Source organism: Echinops telfairi, unplaced genomic scaffold, assembly GCF_000313985.2.
Source record: "Echinops telfairi isolate 266 unplaced genomic scaffold, ASM31398v2 ScPeMD7_7421;HRSCAF=8459, whole genome shotgun sequence".
Classification (NCBI taxonomy): domain Eukaryota; kingdom Metazoa; phylum Chordata; class Mammalia; order Afrosoricida; family Tenrecidae; genus Echinops; species Echinops telfairi.
Genome location: NW_022111321.1, coordinates 16,422,448 through 16,435,867, shown reverse-complemented (window position 1 = coordinate 16,435,867; position 13,420 = coordinate 16,422,448). Strand labels below are relative to the sequence as shown.

At 41.9% G+C, this 13,420-nt stretch overlaps 1 pseudogene; it reads right to left on the bottom strand.

Moving 5' to 3' along the window:
- Positions 1-9,257: 9,257 nt before the first annotated feature.
- Positions 9,258-9,792, bottom strand: LOC101651486 (annotated as a pseudogene).
- Positions 9,793-13,420: the final 3,628 nt, after the last annotated feature.

The following is a 13,420-nucleotide window of genomic DNA, read 5'->3' as shown; positions in this document are numbered from 1 at the left end:
TAAATCCAATATTAGCTGATATGTCCATTACCAGTCTATAAATTTTCCTTCAGACTCATGCAACACATGCAATGATGCTGAATGCAGGAAGATAATAGGCTAGTGGATGGAAAGTCTTGTGGGTCCAGTGGTGATAGAAGCATCTCAGGCAGGAGTCTCCATGTGGCTCCTTCAGTTCCAGGGCTCTAGTATAGCTAGCTACATGTGTCTTGTCAGCAGGAAAACAAAGCAGAGAGTGTCTGTGTGTCTCTGGCCTCCAGTGAGATATTTATTTCCATGGTGCCTCCAAATGAGGTCATCAAGCTGCGACCTGATTGACAGGCTAGACTCCACCCCTCCACAAAGTGACATCAGATTATGTAACTAACACACAGTTTTTCTTTGACTATTATCTTTTTTCTTGGTCTTTTCCCCCTCCCTAGTTTTGCTGATTGTATTTTCTGTTTTTCTCTTTCATTTTCTCTACATTTATTTATACTTTCCTATCCTTTTTAGCTATGGAAATTTTTTTCTTTCTGTTGCTTTCCTGCTTTCCCTTCTTTAATATTCATTTATTTTTAAAACAAATAGGCTATTGTGGGGCTGCTTTCTCTGTCTCTCTCCCTCACCCCCCGCCCCTCTATCTCTGTCCTATCCCATGAGAGACAGCAACTGTGCCGATGTGTCCCAGCTTCATCTGCACCTCCTGCACCTAGTGGGCAAATTAGATGGTACCTACCTCTGTACCATCTAATCACTGATAGATATCCCAAACACCAGCCACCGCTTCCTTACCTGTGCTATACACACAACACATTGAAAACTGCTCACATACTTACATTCTCAATTATAGCTACCAAGAGACGGTAGTGAGTAGCTAAGATCTTGTCCACATACAATTATCAATTAAATGCAAATACAATAACATCACAATGTCTCAGAGACAATCGATAATTATAGTTCACACGAAGAAACAAGACAGAGTCGCTCAAACAAGTGACCAAAATACAGAGTCAAAAGACCTTTCTTTCTCAGGAAGAAAAGACATTGGAACTACCTGATAAGGTTTTCTAAAGACTGCTGTTTGGACTACTTCAACAGACTGAGAGAAATATGAAAGAAAGCATGAAAAACAGACACACACAAACACACACACGCACTTTAGTAGCACTCAAGAGAACACTTAAAGAAGCAATTGCAAAAATAAGTGAAAAATTATAAATCATACAAAAACAGCAAGCATAAATCCAGAAAATTAATACTAAGATTTCAGACACAGATAATGCATTGAAAGCAGAGAGGTGGAACTGAATCAATGGAAGGCTAAGTTAGTGAGTTTTTCAAGACTAACTCCTAGAGGAATAATACAACAACAACAGCAGAAAGTCTAAGAATTATGTGAGGCATTCTCAAGAGGAATAAGTTACATGTGAATGGAAATTGCAAACCAGGTAGAAACAAATGTCACAGAGAAATTTTTTGCAGACTTGTTGGAAGACAACCTTTTTAACATCATGAAAGGTAAGAAAGATATGCATGAAAGACGTTTAAAAAAATCACCTCAACAAATAATAATTGAACTTTTCAAGGAAAGAGTCCTGAGAACTGTTTGGGAAAAAAGGAAAAGTTATCTACAAAGGAGAACCAATAAGACAAAGTTCTGATTTCTTGCCAGAAGTCATACAGGCAGGAAGGCAATGCCATGATACACATAGAATTTTTAAAGAAAAAATAACAAACAATTTTATATTCAGCAAAATTGTCCCTCAACTATGACAGTGAAATGGAAATGTTTCCAGATAGACAGAAATGAAAGGATTTTGTAAAAACCAGACCAACCTTACAAGAAATACTAAGTGGAGTTCTTTGACCAGAAAACCAATAACCTGAGATTAGCATACATGGCACTACCACCCAGAAGTCAACTAAAACCAAGATTCAATCTAAGAGACTACCCCACATGTTGTCGTCAGGTCTCCTGAGCCATCTCTTGGTTATGAATGTTAACTCATAAATTTTGATGAACACTTTCATCACCAGTGTTCAAAATACTTTCTAATTTCCTTTGTGATTTCTTCTTTGCCCCATAGATTATTTATAAATTTCTATGAATTTTCAAATATGTGTGGATTCTCTAGATGGCTTGCTTTCTAATTTAATTCTGTTCTAATACAAAATACATTTCACAAGTTTAGTTCTTTCATATTTATTGAAACAATTTATAGAACAACATCTAGTCTATATGTACTCTTGAAAAAATATATGTATTCTCAAGTTGTTGAGTGGTGATTACATCTATAATGATCTTTTTCTTGTTGCCTAGCTATCACAGAGATAAGAGCATTACAATGCCTAACTAGGCAAAGAAAGAGAATCAATGATAGACTGATTCTGAGAATACATACCCATCTTTCAGAGATGCTATATTGTGGGTCTGTACACGCACATGCTGGCATGCTCTGTTAGTCTTGATTTAGTGTTCATTCCCTGGAACTCACGGCTGAACACTCATTCACCATCTCACACTAGATTGGATGACCAAAGCCCATTCTAGAAGCTGTTCTGAAAATCCAATCTTAAGTAGCTTAGACTTCAAAAGAATTAACTGTTGGAGATAGCTTTGGGGAAAGAATTGCCCTCAAGTGAGATCATGATCTTGAGGACCCAGAAGATAAAATTTTTCTAGGGCGATTAAGGCTATACATTATTGGCTTGATTGCTTGATGAAAGAGTCATTTTCTTAAAGGAGGGAGAGGAGAGGAAATCAAGCCATGGGTTAGAGTTATGCTTTGGAGTTATAAGTAGTGAGAAGTTTAGGTAATCCTTGGTTTATGAAATATTTTTCTTCTTAAGTACATCTTTAAATTATAATGGGAACAATTATGCATGATTTATATTTAATATCTGGGAATCCTGGTGGTGTATTAAGTTATATGTTGGCCCATCAACCGCAAGATCAGTCATTTGAATCCACTAGTCACCCTGTGGGCGGAAATGAGGATTTCTACTCCCATAGAGATCTACAGCCTTGGAAACAGAACAGTTCTATTCTGCTTTATATGGTTGCTACGAGTTAGAATTGACTCAATGGTAATAGATTAGTGAAACAGTTGTCTTTTTATATAGTGTATAGTGTACCTTCTTACAAACCCACAGAAGCAGTTCTATTTTGTCCTCTAAGGTTGCTGTAAGTCAGAACTGACTCGATGGCAGTGAGTTTTGGTTTTGTATCTTCCTCTGCATTTAAAATTGTTTTTTGAAATAGAGGAAACAACTAGGGAGTAAAAATTGCGCATATAGGTATAAATATGGATATATAGGTAAATATATAAAGATAGGTATATCTATGTATGTATAGATAAGTAAATACAATAAGTAAGCAGATGGACTTTGGGCCCCTGCTTAAATCTTACCTCAGTACAAAATTGGTTTGTTCTAAATATGTGGCAATGTATGATACTCATTTTCTCGACACAGTCGCTGAAGACAAATGGGTGCATAAGCAAATGTGGTGAAGAAAGCTAATGTGTCCAGCTATTAAAAGACTTAGAGTCTGGGGTCTCAAAGGCTTGAAGTTAAACAAGCAGCCATCTAGCTGAGAAGCAACAAAGCCCGTGTGGAAGAAGCACACCAGCCTGTGTGAACATGAGGTGTTGACAGGAATAGGTAACAGAAGGTCAAAAACAAGTAAACAAACTTATGTGAAGGAATATAGGCAAGATGGAGACCAAAAGCCCACCTATCAAATAATGGGACAGCCCCTCACAGAAGGGCCATATGGAAGGGACGATATAGCTAGAGGGTTAGATATATCATCATCACCACTATCCCCTAGTTCTTTTAAATTCCCTCCTCCCACTATTATGGCCTTAGTTTTACCTCACTAATCTTGCTAGACCTGCCTTTATGCACAGCTACAATCAAGATTTTTTTAAGGCATGAAATTCACAATAGATAACCCCCTCAGAAACAGTAAGGGGAGTAATGACTCCCTGAGGACATGGGAAGCGAGGGGGAAAGGGGATAAGGGGGAACTGATAGCAATGATGACTGGATAACCCCACTCGAAGGGAACGGACATCAGGATTTTAGGTGATTGGATAAATGGGATGGTGGAAGTTACAGCAAAAAACAAAACAAAACAAAAAATCTCCACCAATAAGAGTAATATGTTGAGGGATCAGGGGGGTGGTAGTGAGGGGGAGGGAGGGGATAAAGGGGAGCTGATATCAAGAAGTTCAAGAAGAAAATAATGTGTTGAAAATGGTGATGGCAGCAAATTTACAATTATGCTTGATCTAATGGAACTATGGATTGTAATAATATCTGTAAGAGCTCCCAATAAAATGTTAAAAATTTTTCATGATACAATATTGATAATAGGAGTGTTTTTGTGTGCATGGAAAAGTAGTACCCACTGGTTAATATGAACCATTGTATATGTACTTCAAAATATTAATATAATAGGTGTTGACTCATAAATGTTCATTTTATGCAGATTGGATATTTGAAACCCAAGAACTGGCTATTGCAGTGGTTCTCAACCTGTGGGTTGTGAGCACTTTGGGGGCCAAATACCCTTTCACAGGGGTCCGATTCATAACAGTAGCAAAAGTACAGTTATGAAGTAACAACAAAAATGATTTTATGGTTGGGGGTCATCACAACATGAGGAACTGTATGAAAGGGTCGTGACATGAGGAAGGTTGAGAATCACTGGTCTATAGTGTAGTGGACATGGAAGATGGGGGGGGGAGTGGGAGGAGCTTGGGATGCAGAGACGTTTCCAGGAAGACCACCCAGATGGAGACGCTGAGGAAATCATCTAACTGGGGGCAGCTGGTCCCTGTGTCCTTGACTTGTATGTGGCCCTTTTCACTAGTCGAATGTCCCACTCACCTCATGCCCAGCTGAGTAGACTGTTTGTGGAAGCAGAGGGTAGGAGGCAGCAATCAGAAAAAAGGCTGATTGTCTAAAGATCCCATTTACTCAGTGCAGGGATTTGCTCTTCTCCCCTCTTCATTACTTTGATTCAGTTTCTCCATTGTAAGGTTATATTTTAATATCTCAGCCGAGGTCCTATTCAGTGCTTTCCCTGTGGGCTTCCAAACCCAAACCAACACCCACTGCTCCGACTCATAGGGACCCCAGAGGCGAGGATAGAGCTGCTCTATAGGGTTTCTGAGACCAGATCTTGATGGAAGCCAATGGGCACATCTTTGTCCCACAGAGTGGCTGCTGGTGGTTTGAACCACTTATCCTGAAGTCAGCAGCCTAATGCTTGATCTACTGCACCTTGAATGCATTGGGAGAACTAGTACTAAAACAAAGAGGTTAGAAAGAAGATGAAATGTGGGGTGGAGGAGAGGAGCAGGAGAGAGGAGGTGGCGGTGTTGCCTGCCTTGGAGTTGCTTCTGACTCATAGTGATCCCCTGGGATACCACTGCCTGCTCTGGGTGGGTTCAAACCACCAAACTTTCTCTTAGCAGCTGAGTACTTAATTCTTGAGCCCCCAGGTCTCCTTGGGAAAAGACGAGAAGGGATCTGATGCTCTAAACTAGTCTTTTACTTAAATTCAACTGGCCATTAATTATTGCAGGAGTACTCTTTCCTATCATTTTAATTTAAGTTACACACCACGGGTAAATGCCAAGACTTCTGGGAGCTCCTCAGTTGTCTCTAATTTTGGAGAGCAAACTTTGCCTTTGAGTGTTGAAGATAGGATTGCTTCTCTATCGTCTGTGTTGGTAAAACGATTTCTGAATATTTAAGATCAAACATAAAGAAATGTGTTTCCAAGTGCCCTCTTCTTCTGCACAAAAGGAACCTGGAAATTGCCCTCCCTTTCTCGCCAGCGACCCTCTCGGAAACCCAGGTAAGTACCCTTTTGCCACAACTATCCTTCTAGGTGGCAAGCATTCACAACCGCTGAAATGGAACAGGCTAAAACAGGAAAGGAAAGAAATGGTATTTTCCTGCTTCTTGGAGCATATTACGAAAATAGAAGCTGAAAGTTAGAGAGAGAAAAAAACAAGAATTCTCTGCTGCAATGGGGTGTGTAGAATTGAAATTTTACCTTAAGTATTTTGGTCTCAGGGAAACAGGCCTGTTTCCTGTTTCCACAATATATTACAATCCATAATAAATCCCATCTTTAATTCAGGAGGGCGGAATCAATAAACATGACTATCATTCTGGGTTTCTCCCTGCATCTCATCATCAGATTAATAGGAATTTTCAGTGCATCACCTCCCACCCCCACCCCACACCTCTCTAGTGAGTCTGTAATTACCTTGGATCCTGGCTAGAAACTATTTATAGACTAAAAAAAACCCCCTCATTGCTATCGAGTTGAAAGATATTTGTATTCTCTCCTGAAAATTATCTGAACCTAAAAGCAAAGCCAAACCAACCAACCTGTGACGCTGGCTATGGTGATTAGAAAACCACAGCTGCCCAAAGACCCACACAGGCTTCCAGCTGCAGCGCTTGTGTTAACAGTGAGTTTTCTGGCTAGAGCTGGAACAAGCCAGGCGGAGGGAGGTTTGATTGCCAGGGGCCCAGAGGTAATAAGCTGGCTGAGAAGCAGGGACACGCACCTCATCCCAGGGGACTGGGTGCAGCTGGAGTGAACACACATCAGATGAGGTGTCACCCTTTCCGAGGCAGAGGCAAGGCATTTAACTCAGGCCGGCTCTTGGCTGCACGTGCTCTCTCTCTCCGCAGTCAGTCTGCCTGTGCTGAGAGCTGAATCCATAAGACTCTGCAGTGGGGCTGGCAGGGTGACAGCCCGGGGGAACTGGAAAGGGAAGAGGTGAGATTGTCTACGCTATTGGGACCCGGTGGAAATGGGCTTGTTCTGATTTTTGTATCACATTAAGATAATGTGTTGGGACACAGCTGTGCCCAGGGCCCCGGTTGCTCCGTTTCCTGTATGCAGACAGGTTCCCGCGGCTGACTCTGAGCTGAATGAAAATCGTTAACGGGGCGATTCTGGCTTGGCTGTGAATCCAGGTGGAATGGCACAGAGTGGGAATCTCCGGCCATGTGCATCTGTAGAGAGGATTTTTGACCAAGCCCTTAGGATTGTCATTTCTGTGGCATCCTTTGCTCTCTGTAGGGAAGCCCTGAGTGGGGCTCACTTTATCCCTGACTGTTGCCTGAACCTCCAGAACTGAATAGTGGCTTACGTCTCTCCCTATCCCAAGGTGTCCTGTGACCGTTTGCCACACACATGTTCAGTGCTGGGACTACAGCATCTTCCCTTAAGGAACTCATGGCCTGTATGGATATTACCAACTAAGAGGCCTTTTGAACGGCACTTATAAGAGTTTCTAAAGATATCACAAGTGGATGACTTTAAAGAATAGACATTTATTTTCTCATAGTTCTAAAGATGCGAAATCCAAATCAGGGTCTCAGTCTTACTGGTCGTTTCTGGGAGTCTCTCCCAGGACTTCTGTGGCTGCGGGCAGTCTTAATGGTTCCTTTGCTTGTAGGCAATTCTTACATGGTTTCTGTCTTGCCCCTAGGTGCTTGGCTCAATGCCTATCCTGCTTTGTTTACACCATTCAGGAGGATTGAATCACCAATTAAATATTTTTTCAAATTTGTGCACATATGTGAATATATGGTAGTATTTGTGCACATATGTGAATATGGTAGTATTTGTGCATACATGTAGATATATGGTATGTGTGTATACATGGCAGTATTCAGTGAAATATTTGGGGGGAAAACATACCAATCATCTTACTTAAGCACCCGGGCAAACCTTTTTTAAAAATCATTTTATTGGAGGCGCATACAACTCTTATCACAATCCATACATGCATCCCTTATGTCAAGCACATTTATACATTTGTTGCCATCATCATTCTCAAATCATTTGCTTTCTTGGTATCAGCTCCTCATTTTCCCCCTCCCTCCCTGTGCCCCCCCCATGAACCCTTGATAATTTATAAATTATTATTATTATTTTGTCATGTCTTACACTGTCTGATGTCTTCCTTCACCTACTTTCTGTTGTCCATCCCCCTGGGAGGGGGTTATATGTAGATCCTTGTAATTGGTTTCTCCTTTCTACACCACCTTCCCTCAACCCTCCCGGTATCACCATTCTCGCTACTGGTCCTGAAGGGCTCATCTGTCCTGGATTCCCTGTGTTTCTAGTTCCTATCTGTACCAGTGTACATGCTCTGGTCTAGCCAGATTTGTAAGGTAGAATTGGGGTCATGATAGTAAGGGTTGGTGGGGGGGCGGGAAGCATTTAGGAACTAGAGGAAAGTTGTATGTTTCATCGTTGCTACACTGCACCCTGACTGGCTCGTCTCCTTCCCACGACCCTTCTGTAAGGTGATGTCCAGTTAAGGGCAAACTTTTAAAAAACAAATTAGTTGAATCTTTAAAATTAGGTTGTAAGATAAAAATAATCCATGGTCTTACATTCAGCAAATTCATACTAAAATAGTCCATTTTTGTAGCATAGAAGCCTACAAAATTTTACATATGCAACAAGTTTATAACATTATCTTTACATGGCTCTTACTTTCCTAGATATTTAAAACTCACATTTTACAACCCTCCCCTGGCAGCAAGCTTTGCAAGGATGGTTTCTTAGGCCAGATGACTGTCAATAGCTCATGCAGTGCTAGAATACAAAAATGTATTTTGAAAGCTATTCAGCAATCACCAATACTGTGTATAAAATGTTTTTGGTGCAACTGTTGGCAGATACCCATCTACTGGATGTTAAGAAATAGGGCTCTTGGTGTGTACTGTGTCTCTTAAGTAAGGTGCTAGTGCCCTTTCCACACTCACCACCGTATAATTACTAACATGCAACTATCCACTAATAAAAATTTCACACTTTCTTCTAGCAATACACCAAGTTGACATATTACTGGTCTAGTGTTTCTAGGACATTAAACCTTCAAGGTTTTCAACCCTACTTCATTGGAGCTACATGCTTTTAATCTGATCCACTTGTTTTCAAGAAGTAAATATACTGATCCATGAATGATAAATTAGCATTTTCTCCAATAAAAAATAGAAAAAACTTAATTCATCACTTCTCCAATCCAAACTGGAATGGCTTCACACTTAAGAGTTAAGTCAAATGAAAACATAATTATCAAGTAACTATTGTCAGAAGTTGCACTGATAAAATCATTACACCACAGTGCACCCGTAAAACAAATCTAATCATTTTCTAGTTTAGTTTTACACAAATAGATTAAATAGATTTGTTTCAGACCCACTATTTTTTAGGAAGTGACTTAAATGTCAACATTAGTACTTAATTTACACTGTGTTTTAAGTAGGGTTTTCCGTTGAAATGTCATCTGTTCTTTATCAGAAGGATCAAAGGAATCAGGAGCCCAGCGGCTTGGTGGCTAGGGAGAACACTTGGGGACGGTGGCCCACTGCATTTGGCTCTAGCATAGTTCTGCTTCGTTTGAGGCTTAAAATGTCAGCGAGGGCTTGATGAGCTAGAGCCCAAGTTTGATTATTTGGGAAATGGACCTTGTTCTTTGCCACACTTTGCAGGGCCGGCCATGCAGCTGCTGATGGCGGGTAGCCATGCCCTCGTTCTCTGGTCTTATGCACAATCTTCATCTGGGACTTCTGGTCCCCAGTCTTCCATCGATTAGGCTGTCGTGGGTTCTTGCTAACATTTCTACACTGGGGGGCAGCACTGCTAACACTCTCTCCACCACCCGCCTTCGGCGTCTTGGTCACCTTTCGGTCTGCCTTGCAGACTGCAGGATTTCCACTCCCTGTCCTCTTCCTTGTTGGCACGCCCGCGACCATAGGGGTTGCTTCCAGAGGAATCCTTTCCTTTGCCGGAATGCAGACGTTTTCACGGGCTCATCTGCAGAGCACAGCCTGGGAGCTGAGGCCAACACCTGAGCCTCCTCAGCACTCAAGTTTGAGAGGAGTCTTTGAGACTTTGGAGCTGGGAACTACGATGCCTCCCTCCCCTTCCAGGGAGAGATGAGGCTTAGAACCAACAAAGCCCACAAGTACAGATCACTGCAGTGCCTCCGGTCTGGCCAGTTCTTTCTGCTTCTAGCCTGGTTCGAGTCATTAATAAAATAAACCTCTATTTCCAACTCAATGGCAGTGCGTATAGCACATTTGTTGTATAATAAACAAATGTTGAAACATTACTTCTAACTAAATTCTATCTTGGTGGCAAGAAAGTAAAGCATTTGGCTGTTAACCAAAGGCTGGTAGTTCAAATCCACTCAGAAGCTCTGTGGCAGAAAGACCTGGTGATCTAAGTCCATAAAGATTACAGTCAGGAAAACCCCACAGAGGCCATTCCACTCTGTCACACGGAGTCACTGTGAGCCTGGATCAGTGCAGCACCACTTAACAGCATGTTTTATTCAGATTTCCTTAGGCTTGACCTCGTGTCCCCTTTCTGTTTCAGGACAACATTTAGTTGTCAAGTTTCCTAGATTGCAGTTGAATGACCAGTTTCTCTGATTTTCCTTGTTTTTCTTGAACTTGACAGCTTAAAAATTTTTATTAAAAATTTTATTTTATTTTTAACAGTTTTACTAGCATACAATTCACCTACCATACATATTAAACATAGTAAATAATAAAATACGTTGTGCAATCATCATCACCATCCATTTTAGAACATTTTCATTCTTGAACTCCCCATTTCCCCCCGACCTCCCCTGTCATAATCCTAAGAAATCACAATTCAGTTACTTTCTGTATAGATGTAGCTATATATGGATTTCATATAAAGAAAAAGATATAAAACCAATACCTCCAACTACAATCACAAAATAAAACAGAAAAAAAAAACTCAATCCCCCCTAAGCAGAAAATAATAAAAAATGAGAAAAACTGTTAATCGGGTCAAGAGAGAGATCCCATGATGAGGTATGAGCTTTTGACTTGGCTACATCTGTGTTCACTTTCCTCTGCTCACTGTCCGACAGCAAGGTTGTTCCCATGATACTGGTCAGTATCAGAGGGGAGTCCCCGAAGCTTAGTTAACCAAGGATCCAGCAAATGGATTTTGGGCTTTCACTGTCATCCATGATGAAATTGGAAATTTTCAGAAGTACCAGTCGGGTATTTTATAGACTATGCCTCAATTGCAATTTGTTTGATGCTTTTCTCATAATTAAACAGGATTTATTTGTTGTTGCTTTTGAGGGAGAAGTGGTGGGGCAGAGCCCCCTGGTCAAGGACCATTAGCATCACATCATGGTAAGAGCATGTACTACAGATGATACAGATGTATCATCACTGGAGATGTTTAACCGTAATCACCAGGTGAAGGTGAACTCTGTTAGGTTTCTACTCTTTTTAGGCTCTGTTTGATGGCTGTGGTTTGTTGAGCAGAGAGAATGAACATGGAACGCAAATAGACACACAGACACACAGAGACACAGAGACAGACAATACAGGGCTGCAGCACAAAATAGACACAGACAGAGACGGTACTAAACCGCCTTGACAGCCCACAGTGCTTTGTTTTAAGTACTAAATACTGGCAGTGTTCCCAGATAAATTTGCTATTCCCACACTTGAATTTCTCATAGCCTTGAGAGTGAGTTCCCTTTCGCGGCCCTTACCGTTATTTACATTTCTACCAGGGAAACACTGTTTGCAGCTGCTTCCACAGCCTTATTGTTTGCAGTAAGGAAGCTGTTTGTGAGAACCAACTAGGACAGACGTTTGCGTACTGTCCTAGACAGATACATGACACGAGACACAGTGCTCCTTCAGGGCTCCTTCACTGTTCTTTGGAAAGAAGTCACTATGTGGAGCCCCCAGCAAAGGTGTGAAGGTTTCGTCTCTCTCTCCTGGAGGGAGGAACAGCTATGCCAATGATTTGGACTACTGCCTAGGACGTTTGTCTCTTCTCCATTTCTTTATCTGTATTGAACTCACAGATATTTGTTTATTGACACTAAAGATGATCTCATTTACTAGCAATAAAAAAGTAAACCGGTAGAGCCCATCTTGCTCTAGTGAAGCAGCTAAGTGTCTGGTTACTCTGAAGAGGTCGTGGTAGATCAGAAGGCATCATTTCTTTCGGAGCCCTGTTTCCTGAATACAATTCCTTGTTTATCTGAGGATCCCCCGCGGTGCAGGGATCAGACGTTGGGCTGCCAACCGCACAGTCGGCAGTTGGAAACCACCCGCGGCTCCACAGGAGAAAGATGAGACTCTGTTCGTGTAGAGTGACAGTGTCAGACTATCGCAGGGGCAGTTCTGCCCGGCCGAGAGGGTCACGAGGAGTCAGAGCGGACACAATGGCACTGCGTTTGGGTTTGCTCATTTATCTTGTTATCTGCCATTTTACACGGATAACAGTAGTAAAACAATCTGCTGCCTAAGTGCATTAGCACAGTACGCCTGGCTATCAAGAACACTGAGGTGGGGGTGAGCACAGAACTTGCTGTGACCGTTAAAAGTCCAATGTCAATTCGGCTGGGCCGTACTTCCTAGCAGTTTTGCTGTTCTGGAAGGAGGTGATTTGGTAGTTAGGTCATAGTGTAGTCTCGCTCCATTTTGTAATTCGCAGGTAATCATCCAACACAACACAGGCGTTTTTTGGCAGAATGCCCAGTCTTTGGAATCCAAGTATGCCACTAAATGAAGGTTGGGCATGATGGAATGTTGGTTCTGGAAAGCATCATTTACAGTCACTGCCATCAAGTCAGCTCCAACTCTTGGTGGCCCTAAGGCAGTTAGAACTGTCCCAATGAAGTTCTGCGACTAACTTTTTATGAGAGTAGAAAGCTCTGTCTTTCTCCCAGGGAGTAGCTGGTAATTTTGAACTGCTGACCTTCCCAGCACATAGCCACTGCACCACGGAGGCTCCTTGGAAAGTATTATTTGAGTGTCCTTTGTTTAACTGGTTGAGCAAACTGAATCATGGTTATTATGTCACCCGTGGCCTAGTTCCTGTATCACCTGCTTCATTTCTTGCCATTGTTCACACCTGGCCTAGGCACTAAGGGACCCTCGGCGGCACAGTGGTGAAGCGTTTGGCTACAAACCAAAAGGGTGGCGATTCCAATCCAACAGCTGTTCAACATGAGAAAAATGTGGTATTTGGCTTTCTTGAAAGATTTACAGCCTTACTAAACCTGTGGGATTACTTCTATCCTGGCCCATAGGGAGACATGAGTCAGAATTGACCTGATGGGAGTGTGCTTAGTGTTTGGTTTGGCCAGATATATAGGGATCCCAGTAGCTTACCTGTGTACTTTCAGAGAACTATATCCATTAGTGAGGAACACCAGGGGTGTGGCTATGTGTTGGGTGGGTGGCCACAAGGTCAGCAGTTTGAAACCACTAGCCACTCTGTGGAAGAAAGATGCGGTTTTCTACTCCCATAAATAGTTACAGTCTTGGAAACCCACAGGGGCAGTTTTACCCTGTCCAAATAAGAGTTAGA